Source organism: Electrophorus electricus, unplaced genomic scaffold (assembly GCF_041902795.1).
Source record: "Electrophorus electricus isolate QZ-2024a unplaced genomic scaffold, ASM4190279v1 Scaffold53, whole genome shotgun sequence".
Classification (NCBI taxonomy): Eukaryota; Metazoa; Chordata; class Actinopteri; order Gymnotiformes; family Gymnotidae; genus Electrophorus; species Electrophorus electricus.
Window position 1 is genome coordinate 562,225 of NW_027658771.1, and position 14,406 is coordinate 576,630.

At 40.6% G+C, this 14,406-nt stretch overlaps 1 long non-coding RNA gene across 2 annotated transcripts in view; it reads right to left on the reverse strand.

The window, feature by feature from the left end:
- The window catches only part of LOC145656170 (uncharacterized), a 541,800-nt gene extending 527,637 nt beyond the window's left edge, over positions 1 to 14,163 (reverse strand). For both annotated transcript variants that reach the window (XR_014121865.1, XR_014121864.1), the window contains exon 1: positions 13,694 to 14,163. This is a non-coding gene — a long non-coding RNA (uncharacterized LOC145656170). The remainder of the gene's footprint in view (positions 1 to 13,693) is intronic.
- Between the last annotated feature and the right edge of the window lie 243 nt (positions 14,164 to 14,406).

The following is a 14,406-nucleotide window of genomic DNA, read 5'->3' on the forward strand; positions in this document are numbered from 1 at the left end:
CAGTGGCCATGTTTCTGTGGCTTTCAGGAGTGCCTTTTCAGTTTTTGATCACATGTGTTATGGCTTTTGGTGTAATAGTGTCCGCTTGGAGATAGGTTTGGATAATTTGTCCTGGAAGAAATTCTGTTGCAAACGCACAGGCTATTGATATTGCTTGCTCTGACATACTTGATATTAGCTTCAGGCGAAAAAGGCCCCATCCACTTGGCAAATCTTTCATTGCTTGCTGGTAGGCCCTTCTGTCCTCAGCTAATCTTTCATTAGCCAGATTGAAAGCAGCCTCGGCCCTGTCGCTTGCCTCCTTAGCTTCAGCCCGTTTAATCTTTGCTATCTCAATGTTTTTCTTGATTTCTTCCATCTCCTCATCATGACTCTGTCTTGCATTCACCAAAGCCTCCACCAGTTCTTGCATCAGCTTGATGATATCTGAGAATTGTTTCTCAGTCATGATGGCCAGGTTTAAGCATTCTGATGATATGTGCGCAATGTTCTGAAGCTCAGCTGGTAAGAAGGCTTGGACAAGACCATCATCCTCCTGTATTATGAGCCCAACGAATTTGGTCCATGTTCTTGTGAGCAACATTAAAGGCTTGCCAGCAACCATTACATACTTGAAAGAGGCAGGCCCTAAAAGAATTGGGGTATCTGATGAATTTGAACCCATCTTTTGGTGGATTTTTATTGATGGAGAAGTCATCTGCAGCAGAAATGCGTACCAGCTGAGACAGTAAATCGATGGAGACGGGTGCCGGCAATAGATACTGCTCCCAGTTAGCATAGGGCTGCATCAGCAGCATGATGTCATTTCTGTAATCCTGTGCTTTGGTGAAACTCTTAGTAGCTTGGTTGAGCTTTGACAGCGCCATTGTTTTCCCTAAAATAGAGTAAGGCAGAAAATTTGTATAACATAAAGCCATAATAAGACAATCAGGAGATTCAGCATTTATTATTTCTGTACCATAAAGCAGTTAGCACTAACAACAACAGCACCTGCAGTGTTTCATCCACTAAACAATTTCAGATTAGAACACATCATAAGTTACATGTGATTGCTTAGTAGTTTTTTTTTCCTTCACAACAAGTGAAGTAAAATTAGTAGAAAGCAGAAAATAATACTATTTTAACTACCCAACAATTTTACAAAATTAATACTCTTTGATTGATGAGCATTTAAATGCTTTTTTTTCATAAACATTGTTTTTCATAAACTTCATTATGGTGTAGACTTCAGCAAATTCACTATACAGTATATTTCATAAAAAAAGTTGATGAATGTAAACAGAAATTCATATTATGCAAACATAAACTCACAGAAATCTGTAGAGGATAGAATAGAACGGTTTGTACCTGAAGTACTGTGGATACCTCTTGAAGAAGTGAGTAGTTGAAGTAGTAGCCTACCAGACTAGATGCTGTTCTGCTCCAAAACAACAACTTTGATATCATCCTTTCATATTTGTCAGCAAAACAATATAACTGTGTCCTGCAAAAATATGCAGTCTGAGTTGTAATTCTGAATTCTACAGAACAGCTTTACTTCCTATAACTACTGAAATGTCTTTGTTTTTCGTGTCTTTATTTGGATCCCCATTAGCTGAGGTAGCAGCTGCTCTTCCTGGGCTCCACCAACAAAACTGTGTACTCCCATGATCATAGTTGGTAACTTGTTCCATACTGTGGTGACCAAGACAATACAGATCTGCACGCTGCACCTGTTTTGGGTTTTGGTTTAACTAACCTGCCTGGCAGTGTGACTATGTTGAGCTCTCGCATAATTTATATTGTGTTTACTATCACAGATATTCCTAAAGACGCCCATTAGACCGCAGGCCAGCCTCTCCTGAGCTCTGAGCCATGAGAGAGGCATGCTCGCTCTCCTTACTGACAGGGCAGTGTGAGGCTTGCAGATTCATTCTCAGCTAACCAGAGCTTAGACAGCTCTTTCCTGACAGCTCCCCTGGGAAACACCACAATGAAAGCATCTAGGGGAGGAGAAACTGCTGTTTTACCATAGACTAAACCCATATATACTTTGTTTTGTTAATAACAAATGCCACAGTAAAGTCAAGTAATACGATTCCGACCATCATTTTCTTGTAAAAATATCTTGTCGATCATTTTTGTCAGTGCTGTGCACGTAGAATGATCTGCTTTATAGGCATGCTTGAAATCAACGATTCATTAAGTGAAAAATAGTAGATTATCTGCTCAAGAACAACTTTTTCCATTAGGTTGCTCAATACAAAAGAAACTAATTCCAGGCAAAACGCACCATTCTAAATTTGATAATAATAGCCCAAAAGTAACACCAGCAACCTTTGAAAGGATGATCAATACACTGTTTGATAATAATAATAATAATAATAATAATAATAATAAGAAGAAGAAGAAGAAGAAGAAGAAGAAGAAGAAGAAGAAGAATTTTATTCTAATTAAGAAATTACGTGCATTTCTTGTTACCCAATGGCACTTTACAAGATCATACAATATAAAAAAGGTCAAATAAAATATAAAGAAGCTTCAAATATATAAATAAGATAACAGGAGGGAATAAAACTGGTAAAAAAAAATAGACATAATATTGATGCAAGTGCATACTATAGTAACCAATTAAAGGTTGAAATGATCTCAGACAAAGAGATGAGTTATGAAATTATTGTAAATGAGCAGCTGGAGGAAGAAGCCTTGGGTCTGCAGCTCTAGAAACGCCAATAGTGCAGAGTGTGACGTGAGCGACAGAGAGCAGATGAGTGTCAGAGGGATGGAGACAGAGTGAAGGAAAAGACATATGAGGAACACCAGAAAGGGATGGACAGGTCAGACCATGAGGGCAAAAACCAAGAGAAGGATTTTGTACTGCACACAGCCATGAACAGGAACCCAGTGTAAATGTTTGAGTGTAGTAGTTATATGTTCCCTTAAGCTGGTGTGTGTAAGAACTCCAGCAGCCATTTTCTGAATGTTCTGCAGCTTCTTTAACCCACAGACAGGAAGCCCATAAAGAACAACACTGCAGCAGTCCAATCAACATCGCACAGCACTGTATTAGCCTAATCAGCATCACACAGTTCTGCAGTAGTCTAACTGGTATCATACAGAACTGCAGTAGTCTAGCTGGCATCACACAGCACTTCAGTAGTCTAATTAGCATCACAAAGCGCTGCAGTAGTATAATCATCATCAAAAATGCATAAATAAGTAACCTTGTATCACAATTTGCATGCCTATATCCTTACACATAGATATATTTGCTGACTATTACACCATTGTAACATTTTTTAAACAAATTAATTGCAATAACTAAACAATTGAATAATTTAAATTTAATGTCTCTTATACAATCATAAAGCTGACTAAGGCTGACAACTAATCAATAGGAGAACTTCTACCTTAAAGGATTAGTGTGACGGTTGAGTCTAAGGCATTGTGGGAATTGGAGAAATAATTGAATCATGTAGGTGTAACATAATGAAGAGAGGATAACTTAATAAAACATAGAAGGCTAAGGTTAGTCTAATTTTAATTGGCCCAGGCCATTCACTACCACTAAATGACTAAATAGGGATGTTGTGCCCTCTAGTGGGTGAGTCAGAGATAATTATGCAACAAAAATACTTGTGAAGTCTGGTATGCTTTATCATTAAAGTTGCTATAAGATCTTTTTTGGAAGCACTTTGACTAAACTGTTTTATGTATTTTTAGCTACCAATAAACCTCTCTTGTAGGAGGATATATTCTGTATCTGTTAATTCTATGTGTACATTCAGCACATGGAATCTGCCAACATCCATTCCTGCATGTTCTTTCAGGATCAAGGCCTCTGGAATGGTGACTGATGTAGCAGAGCACCTAGGCAACTTTCAGTATGTGATAAAAATGAAAAATAATATTGAACAAGCTGGTATGCATGCACACATGTGCACACACAAGCAGACCTTTCTTAACCTCTTCTCTTGCCAACCCCAGTTCACCTGTTTCTTACAGTTTATGGAAATTACTGTTTCTCCTTTCAATGTGCCTGTTATTTTTTTTAAATGTTGCTTCTGAGGAACTCACACAAATTTCCCCCAATCAGATATGCTGAGCAGAGGTGGTGTTTGTCCTATTCAGCAGCTTCTTCCTGCTTACTTAGAAGCTTTTGCTCCTATAAGCTTCTTCTGGGCTTTGTGGGCTTTCAATCAGGGACTCTGCTGGGTCACTGGTGTATATGTGCATGTGTGATGTGGGCCCTGTGCGTGTGTGTGTGTGTGTGTGTGTATGTGTGGGTGTGGAGCCCAGAGAAGGGAGCTGCTCTTGGAGAGGACCTTCTCCAGTGGGTACTGGGCAAAAGCGCTAATCCCCTTCATTGTGAAGTAGAGCCTCCACAGAGGGTCATAGCAATACAGGCCTGACACAGAGCATGGGCTTCTATGTCATACACATGTCCACATATTCAGCTTCAAGCTCACTGAGAGAGGCTTTCCTGCCTTCGCAAACAGTAGTCTCATTCATTATGAGAGAATACTTCTACTGAGAGTGCCTTAACTCTAGAACACTATATATTCAAATAAAATACACATTTGTTACATATGTTTAATGTTCATAGGAATCATTATTTGTGACTTAATATTTTAATTTCAAAGAGCTGGACAAAGACTTTGAGTTCCTCTGAACAGTACATGGAGATCAGATTACATCTCAGTAAGATGCATGATGAGATCTTGTACTGCAGCTTGTGTTTATTGTAGTTTTCTATGGAATGACCATGATATTTGCACTAAATAGATGCCAGTCAGTTCAGTCAGCAATATATATTGCTAAAAAGATTCCCCTATGTTCTAACAGGCAAAACCTGTATGTCTAGGTTGGATGTACTCATTGAATTAGAACTGAAATTTAATTAATTAGTAAGATGCACAAAATATGGTTGTTTTTGATTGTGTAATGTTTTCCTTTTCCACATATGCCTTTCAGCACTTTAGTTCTGTTTAGTGGTTTATATTTCAGTGGAAACAGGTCCTTACATATTCCGCAGAAAGCAAAAAATAAAAACAACTAAACAACTACCAACTAATAAAGATGTCAAGTTGAACATGGAAAGTCTTGTTTTGTTTATTCATCTGTTGTTGTGGTTTCTCTTTATGCCGTTCTGTTGATTTGTATCCACTTCATGGCAGGTTGAAAATGATTTGATTCTGTGAGACATTTGGAGGAAGTGTGAGTACAGAAAAAAGCATGTAACTGAAGCATGACATTCTTTAATAGGCTGTATCACTTTTTCTTCTGTGAGTCTGTGAGGACCTCATAAAGCATGGCTTGTGGCAAGTGGGTTAGTACAAGGGTAAATATGGGATAGGAGTGTCAGACGAGAGGCTGATGCCTCTTGCCATGAAGCAGACCCTCCAGCAGATCAGAGTGCTCCTGGACTGGGACAGTGGTCTGATCTCCTTCTTTGATCCTCTCAACAACAGATATGTGCACACCTTCAGACAAACATTCACCAAGCAAGCCTATCCATACTTCTATAATGTTTGTCCTGCTATGAGGGTGTTACCAGAATAGGCTGCAACCACTAAGGACATTATGCTAGTGTAATGGAAAAAAGGAACCTAGTCTATTGAAAATGAACACATTTCTACTTGATCATCATTTCAACAAGGGTGCACCGTGAGATAACATTTATTATGGTAATTATGGATGGCCTTTTCACACTTGGCCAAAGTTTTTGCTTTCGGCTCAGTTTTCCATTGCTCTGAGGTTGTCTGCTTAAAGGATTCAAACCTAGTTTAAAGGCAATCAGACTTTCTTTTGTTTCCTGTGATCATATACCTTAAATCATTTAATGTGATAATGTTATTTCTATTTAGGAGTTGTTTTCCTTGTGCACGCAGATGCATGCAATTGAGAAACCATTGTTTAGTGAAAAGAATCAAATTTGTTTGCAACTTCCTGGATTTTCATTTATTTGCAATTTTCCTCAGAACTGTTGTGAGAATACACACTCCCTGATAAACAAATATAAAAGGTTTATTGTAGATATTTCCTGTCCACTAGACACCTCCAATGTTTGCTGTCTAGCAAATGTCAGCTGGGTTTACTAGTTTCTTGGAAAACCCATATTATGTGTATCACCTTCATGGTAACCTTTATAATCTCTGGACCTTTAGCTTTGCTGTTGATTTTCTCAAATACCCCAATATGGTCTTATGTAGCATTAATGCATGCTTTAAAATCTTCTAAGCCAAGTGAAAAGCACTCAGGTATTTACTCTTAAGTGCTGGTCATACTGCTGTTTTACTGTGATGTTTTCAGTGTTGTGTAATTACTGAATAGGGCTTAAATAAAACCATTGTCATTGTAAGAAGGCTCAACAGCAGTACTCATCTACTGAAAAAACAAGATGTGGGTTAAGATGAATCTACTTCCCTTTTCATGTACACTGAAAAACATCAGTTTTTCAAATGCTAGGATATATTTTGTCTACAAACACATTTCTATTTATGGTCTTTCTTATCTTTTATAGCATCAAGGTTTCTTTGGAAGGTCAGCAGAAAATGGAAGAGAGGAAGGTGTGTGTGAGTGAATGCTTGTGTGTAATGTCGTTTTCTATGTTGAGTGTAGCTCTATGATGTACTCTGGAGAGCTGAAGTTTGAGAAGAGGACCATGTCTGCTCAGGTGGAGGGGGGTGTTCATGGCCTGCACTCGTAAGTCTTCGTCCTCTCTGCTCACTAAACTCCTACTACCGAATCCATCATGCTCAGTGGCTCTTTTAGGGAACACTCCATCAACTGTCAAGCAGTGCCACAAAAGCATTCAGGGACTGGAAAATAACCTGTGTGTGTCTGTTCTCACAGTTTGCAGGCACAGTGTTATGAATAATAATACACAGTAATAGACCCCTGCTGATCTCCACTGAAATCTGAATGGACATGAAGCTGACAATTTATTTATGAATAATTAATTCAGATAAATTGTGGGTTTCTAATAGATAACAGGGTCATGACATAATGAGTAATGCCTCTATAGATTTCTATTCATGTCTTCAAGTAATCAAGTAAGAGACTGTTTTTGTTCGTTTTGTGGATCATGGATCACAATGACTTAAATAGCCTAAAGAAGCAGTATTTGCAAACTGTCCATATTACATATTACACCTGCACTGTACATTCTGTAGATTGTGTACATATATACCCAACCATATACATTGTACATTGTGTATATAATCATAATATACATATATTGTACATACATTGTTAATATATTTTGTACATACATAGAGTATATATATTTATCTTGCATATATATATTTTTCTCTATGCACCCCTGTTTCCTTTCCTCAGTTTGGACACAGCACTCTCCACCATTTCACTGCGAGTTATACTGTGTATGACTATGTATGTGAGGAATAAACCGAACTTGAACTTGAACTAGAACAATGACAAAGAGGGAAGATTTAGTGGTTGCACCAGCAGGTGTTACACTCAAAGAGGCCAATGACATCCTGCAGTGCAGCAAAAAAAGGTCTGATTCTTCATCTTTTCAGCTTGAGAAGTGAAACTGCTTCTAAAGGACTTTGAAAGGTTATTTTCACTTCTCCACTTCTTCTCTGAGTAACGGGTCGGTCGTGGGGACGCTTGTTGATTGCAGGTAAACTGCCCATTGTGAACGACAGTGATGAGCTGGTGGCTATAATTGCTCGCACTGATCTGAAGAAGAACAGAGACTACCCTCTGGCCTCTAAAGACTCCCGCAAACAGCTGCTGTGTGGCGCTGCCATCGTTACCCGTGAGGATGACAAGTACCGGCTGGACCTGCTCGTGCAGGCAGGAGTGGACGTGGTGGTGCTGGTAGGTCTTAAGGTCCTAAAGGGAGTGGGATTAGTCTCCATCCTGAGTATGGTGCCTGAATCAAATGACAAACTATTTTTGCTATGAGGCTGTGTAACACAGGACTGTGATTGGACATAGTGAATTTGGTCTGAAGGCTGTGTCTATTGTTTTAGGACTCATCTGAGGGAAACTCAGTGTTTCAGATCAGCATGATTAACTACATTAAACAGAAGTATCCTGAGCTCCAGGTGGTGGGGGGGAATGGTGAGTCACAGTTCTCACATTTGCTTGTTCTGTAAACTGAGAGGGTTGAGGTAGTTAAGAATTGATGGTGTTTGGTTCTTTTCATTTGTTGCTGTGTTCACTTTCATCCTTCTTCTCTCTCGCTCTGTCTCTGTGTATGTCTGTGTAGTAGTGACAGCTGCTCAGACGAAGAATTTGATTGGTGATGGTGTGGATGCTCTTAGAGTGGGGATGGGTTATGCTTGATAAGACATCGTATACCACAAAATTGTTTAAAAGATGGTAATAGCTAAACCACCAGACATAATAGTGATGGATAAACAGCAGAAAAGAGCCATAGTGACGGATGTAGCAATCCCAAGAGATAGCAACATCAGCAACAAGGAACATGAGACGCTAAAAGAAGAGGAAACACTGGCTCTGGTAGCAATCAGAGCACCAGGGGTTTAGGGACGATGACCATCAAACTGGGAGAGTGGCTCCAGCAGATCCCAGGAACAACATCCGAGATCCTCATCCAGAAGAGTGCAGTCGATGGAACACTTGGGATACTATGCAGGAAAATGTATATATTGTAAATTCCTGTTCTTTTTTATCAACATTCTTAGAACATAATTACTGTTCTAAGTTTACAACATCTGGGCGAGGTTTTCGTTTATTCAAGATGCATCCTGTAGTGCCTTTTCACATTTTTGCACTATTTCTTTATTTTGAGTCAAATGTTTTAAATAAAATAATACAATCCACAAGGAAATGAAAACGAGAATTAAATCAAACTTATTGTTTCAGAAAGATTACTACTCATTCACACACCAGGACGCTACATCTGCTGGAGTATTATGCTCACGTTTCTAAACTTTTAAACATTATAATGTATTTCAGTTATGGAAATCAGTTAAACACTATAGGAAGGCCTACAACAGGAATGTACTACAAATACCTTCCTACTCCAGCACCCCTAATCGTCCACTCCCAATGGTGGGATATCCCTGAATAACAGTTGAATGCTATCTTTGCCTATATTTGCCTCTGTCTGTCTTTCAGGAGACTACAATATGAGAGTTACACACTAAAATAAAAGAACGAATAATGAATTAAGTAAATGCTGCACTGGCTAACATCTACTTTCTTCCCTGTTTTATTACCTGTATTATTATTTATAATATTTGTGAGCTGAAAACATGATATCCACCAAAAACATGATTCACTGACTCATGAACAATGTCAACAAATCTACACGCACACACACAAACACACACACACACACAGCAGGTGGGTTTTCTGTGGTGGCAGATGGGTCCAAGTGGGCTCATACTGGCCCTGCCCACATGTCGCCTCCTGCAGGTGTCAACCGTAGCCACTGTGCTCCATGTGCCCTTTCTCCTCTGCCACTGCTGGGAGAGGGCTCTGCCCACCCTCCTGACATGCTCCGCTACGCCTCCTGCATACCCCCTTTGTGCTTCAGACAGAGGCCAAAACCACTGGCTTTGCTGGTTCCAGGAACAGCCTGAGGTTGTCCAGGAGAGTGAAAGAATGCTATACCTTGCAAGGTATGATGGTCTTCATTGAAATGGGGGTTAAAAACATTTCAAGCCAGTGTTTTGTGCACTGACATCCCTCCTGCTACCGAAGGCCACCCGAGTGTTTCTTGTGTTTGTGAGTGTGAGGCAAAGGAGTGTGAAAGTGTTTGTGTGGATCAAGATGTAAATGCATGAAATGAAACGTACTGAGGCTATGTTTGTTGTCACATATTTTATGTCTAGAATGTTGGCCTACCTCCAAGTGAATTTGCACAAAGACCAAACATTTGTGTGGGGTGTTTGTTTGTGCATGTGAATATAGATGTGTGTAGTTCAATGGTGTATACATGTGTACATGTGAGTATGGATGTGTAAGTGTGAAAGATGTGTGTGTGTGTGTGTGTGTGAATTATATATTTGTTGGGGGCACATTCATATACTGCCACACTGCTATTCTCTCTGCTACTTTCTGTTTTTCAATTGGCGGAGTGGATTAGGGCCTGTCAGAGAGACTCTGAGAGATCTGGTGAGCCCTGATTGTGATTCTTTTTGTTTCTCTCTCTCTCTCTCTCTCTCTCTCTCTTTGTGTGTGTGTGTTTGTGTGTGTGTCTCTTGTCAACACAGTGTGAATAATTTTGATTTTAATTGGTTCGTTGTCATGACATTATCTCTCAACTCTCTCAACCGTCTAAATCACACGCGCACACACACAAACAGTTGACACCCCCCATCCTATAGTCCACATTCATTCATGAGAAACAGAAAATTTCAATTTGAAATTTATTGGATTGAATAACAAAGATCCTTTTCTTTAGAACCATGCACAGCATGGACATGACAATGTTGTGCTAAATGGTGTGATCAAACCCTATCATCATCCTTCCCAGCAAAGCCCTGATCTACTCCTTCTGTAGTGAGCTAAACGCTATTAATAAACTCCCAAACTCCTCCAGTGCTCTCTCACCATTCTGAGCAGAGCCTGTGCCAGGCCTGCAATTTTATCAACTACATCACAGCTCTGTTTTCTCTCTTCCAAATGTGTAGAGAAAACACACACACACACACACACACACACACACACACACACACACACACGCGCGCGCGCGCCCGCTCTGTATTCTGACAGTCCCTGCAATGCTCCACTGTAATCCTCTTAGCCTGTAAGCGCTGGGCTCTCCCTGCAAACACACCCTAAACCCAGCACAGCATGGGACTATGTGGAAGACCACTTGCACAAACATCGACCGCACAGCTCCTTTTGCCTTTGCTTGCTATAGTTTCAACTGCTCGATGCACTGAAATGCCAAATACAGAGGCTAAAGCTCGAACACATGCGCCATGAACCAGCTGCACCCATTCCGAGGTAAATCAAATACACAGTTGCCAATGTTTAAAAAAGCTTTTTGAGCTTTTTACATTTTATTGATTTATTTTTTTTAAAGAACATGAGGACTTTTTCATTTTTATTTTTTCAGAATGCTAAATAGTAGTAGTCCCAGTAATTTTGTAGTTCCAGTAGTATCGTCATTCAGGTCTCCTTTATCAGGTTTTGGATGGATTGGTAGAAGTTCATATTGACTGGTTATAAACATAGTTCTGATGTAGTCAAGCACAGCGTCTGTCTCTTTGGCCAGTTGGTAATCATAGCCTTTTTATGTGCTCGGGAAACCTTTCTGCATACTACCGATTTCTTTAGCTGGTCCTCCTTGGGAAGTGTGTGGTCCCTTTGAGCAGTACAAAGCTTCCCCAGCCATGGCTCTCCCCATGCGCTGCTGCTTAGTTTTCTTCCCCACTACTTTGTCCCATAACGTCTTCAGGTTCTTTCTTTCACACTTTGGGTTTTGGTTTTCACTCTCTAGAGCCTCTCTTTCACTCTTCAGGTGTTGTCTTTCACTCTCAAGATTCTCTCTTTCACCCTTCAGGTGTTGTCTTTCTCTCTCCAGAGCCTCTCTTTCACTCTTCAGGTGTTGTCTTTCACGCTCTAGATCCTCTCTTTCACTCTTCAGGTGTTGTCTTTCACTCTCAAGATTCTCTCTTTCACCCTTCAGGTGTTGTCTTTCTCTCTCTAGAGCCTCTCTTTCACTCTTCAGGTGTTGTCTTTCACGCTCTAGATCCTCTCTTTCACTCTTCAGGTGTTGTCTTTCACTCTCAAGATTCTCTCTTTCACCCTTCAGGTGTTGTCTTTCACTCTCTAGATCCTCTCTTTCACTCTTCAGGTGCCATCTTTCACTCTGTTCATTTTTTGTCTCCTTCTGCTTCTCCTCCAACTCCTTCCCACTACATTCCTCCTCAAATTTTCCAATTTTAACACAGTGTCGTTTTCTAATTTCCTTCGTATCTACTCTGTCAGGTAGTTCTTGTTGCAATCTACTCATTGCTTTTTGTGTGTTCCTGTCCAACAAAATCTTCGTTTTCTTCTTCTTCGAAGATCTTCTGTGAGAGCAGCAGAACTGCATTTTGCTGCTGCAACCTCCCATTTCTGTCAACAGACTGACCAATTTTACCTTTGTCAAGCAGATTATAAGAATAGCTATTATGACAATGGTCAGTGATATTATGACATCACAGTTTTGGTTTTGTTGACAATTCCATTGTCATCACACAGAATAGAATAAACTATTGTGGGCTTGCTTTCTTTTCACTTTAGCCTTAATTAGATTAATTAGATTCATATGTTTGCTTTAGATTTGCCTTTTTACATTTTATTTATACCATGAAAAACAATACAGAAATAATTAAAGAAGTCAAAGCCTTTGTCACAGTCTCTCCAGACATGCCTTTCTCTGGTTGTCAAAAAGACAAAAGAGATGACTATGGACTACAGAAGGATGCAAATGCCTCACACCCCAATACATACAGTGAAGAGTGAGAACATACACTCTCTTAAAATCACAAACAATCTCTCATGGTCCCTGAGCACTTTTTCCTTAGTGAAGAAAGCTCTGCTTCCTGAGGAGACTGAAGAAGGACAGCATGTCCGTCATCCTGATCTGGTCGGCAACAGCATCATAGAGAGTGTCCCGACCTGCGCCATCGCTGTCTGGTACTGGCACTGCTCCCCCTGCTCTTTTGGATTGTTTAGTTGAATTTAGCAGTCTGCTCTCAAATTTTCTGTGCCTGTTTTCTGGGATTCTGAAATTCAGGCAATGTTTTTGTTGTTCTTCTGCAACACTATTAAAACTCTGAACTCCTCAAACTATTTTACTTCTCTAAGTAAATCTGTCACACATTTGTCTAGTACAGAATTATTAGATTTCTTTCTTTGACCATAAGCAAGATACACACATTTACTTTGCACATTTACATATTTCTTTGTCTGTTTCTCTCTATCGCTCTCCTTTTCTCAGAGAGTTGGATAAGAGATTAAGGACACTTCCTGAGGCAGAGAATGATTGGTCAGTAGTACATTAGAATGGCCCTACATACATTTCATCATTCCATATCTTTTCAGTGGTTATCAAAACCATTTATACACTTTTGCAGTTAAACAATGTTAAGATATTGATTAGTGTTTCAGTCAAATCAGTCTAACTCTGAAAGTATGTGTTTACCTTCCATATGAGACGCTATTTAAGACTACACACACATCAGATTTTGCAATGAAAATAAAAATGATAAAACAAACAAAGGGAAATAGTCAGTGTACACACACACACACACACACACACACACACACACACACACGGTCTGCATAATAAAACAAACTTTATTTAATAGTCCACAATTTGGTAAGGTGACCTGCAATTTTAAAATCCACATTCCACAGTCTGCATTTCTCAAGCATTGCAGATTATTATTATAATGTTAAGTATAGAGACGATCTCTATGCTGCATTAGTTCTGCTGTCCTACTGCAGAGGTACACGTGGTCAAAGTGCTGTGTGTAGGGGTAGAGAGAGAGAGAGTGAGGGAGAGTGTAGAGAGGGAGGGTGGGAGTGTTAGAGAACAATAATCAAATACATTAGAGCAATCTAGCCAGAGAGACCAATGAAGACTTTGTCCCTAGGGTGTGGCAGTCACTGCTATAGGTGTGTGTGTGTGTGTGTGTGTGTGTGTGTGTGTGTGTGTGTGTGTGTGTGTGTGTGTGTTCCTGTCTTGGAGGGGATCGAACACTTCACTTACCATAAGGAGGCAGATGGCGGATTCAGGCATCAGCTGTACAGCCATGTTCCCCTGCTGCTCCCTCCCTCACCCAAACCTTAGACGCACTGCACAGGTAACACCCAGCACCTCCAGCACACTGGCAATGCCCACGAGACCCCCAGCACAGTGGCTCTCCGCCGTAACGTTCAGAAAACGCAAAGTGAAGACTCAGGCAACACCAGCTTCTGGGCTCCAGGCAGAGAGTTGTAGTGCAGCCTGCTCCTATTGTCCAATGCCTTGCAAGCGCTGGCTGAAAGGTCCACGTGCCAGCCCCTTGTCTTGTCGTTCCGCACAGTCTTTCCCTCTTCCGTCAGGACCCCCGGCTGTTCTGTCTGCGCTCTCTCACACACTCCTGCTTCTGTGACATCCAACGGCCAGTTAAAGCTCCCTCCTCCCCTCAGAATGGGTGCTGGGACATGCACACATGCGCATATGCACACAAACACACACACACAAACACACACACACACACAAGCACTGGCTCCCTTCCTTCTCTCTCCCCTTCATGCACACTCTCACAGGAATGGTGATAGGACATGGATCGGCTTCTCGGGTGGAGAGGAGGGGCAGCAGAAGCCCATACATCCGCTTGTGTACTTTTCCGCTCCCAAATCCATCGCATCACACTCCTAAAACCAGGGCAATGAACAAGAGAGAAAGAGGGAGAAGGAGGGAGGAAGAAAGAAGGAAGG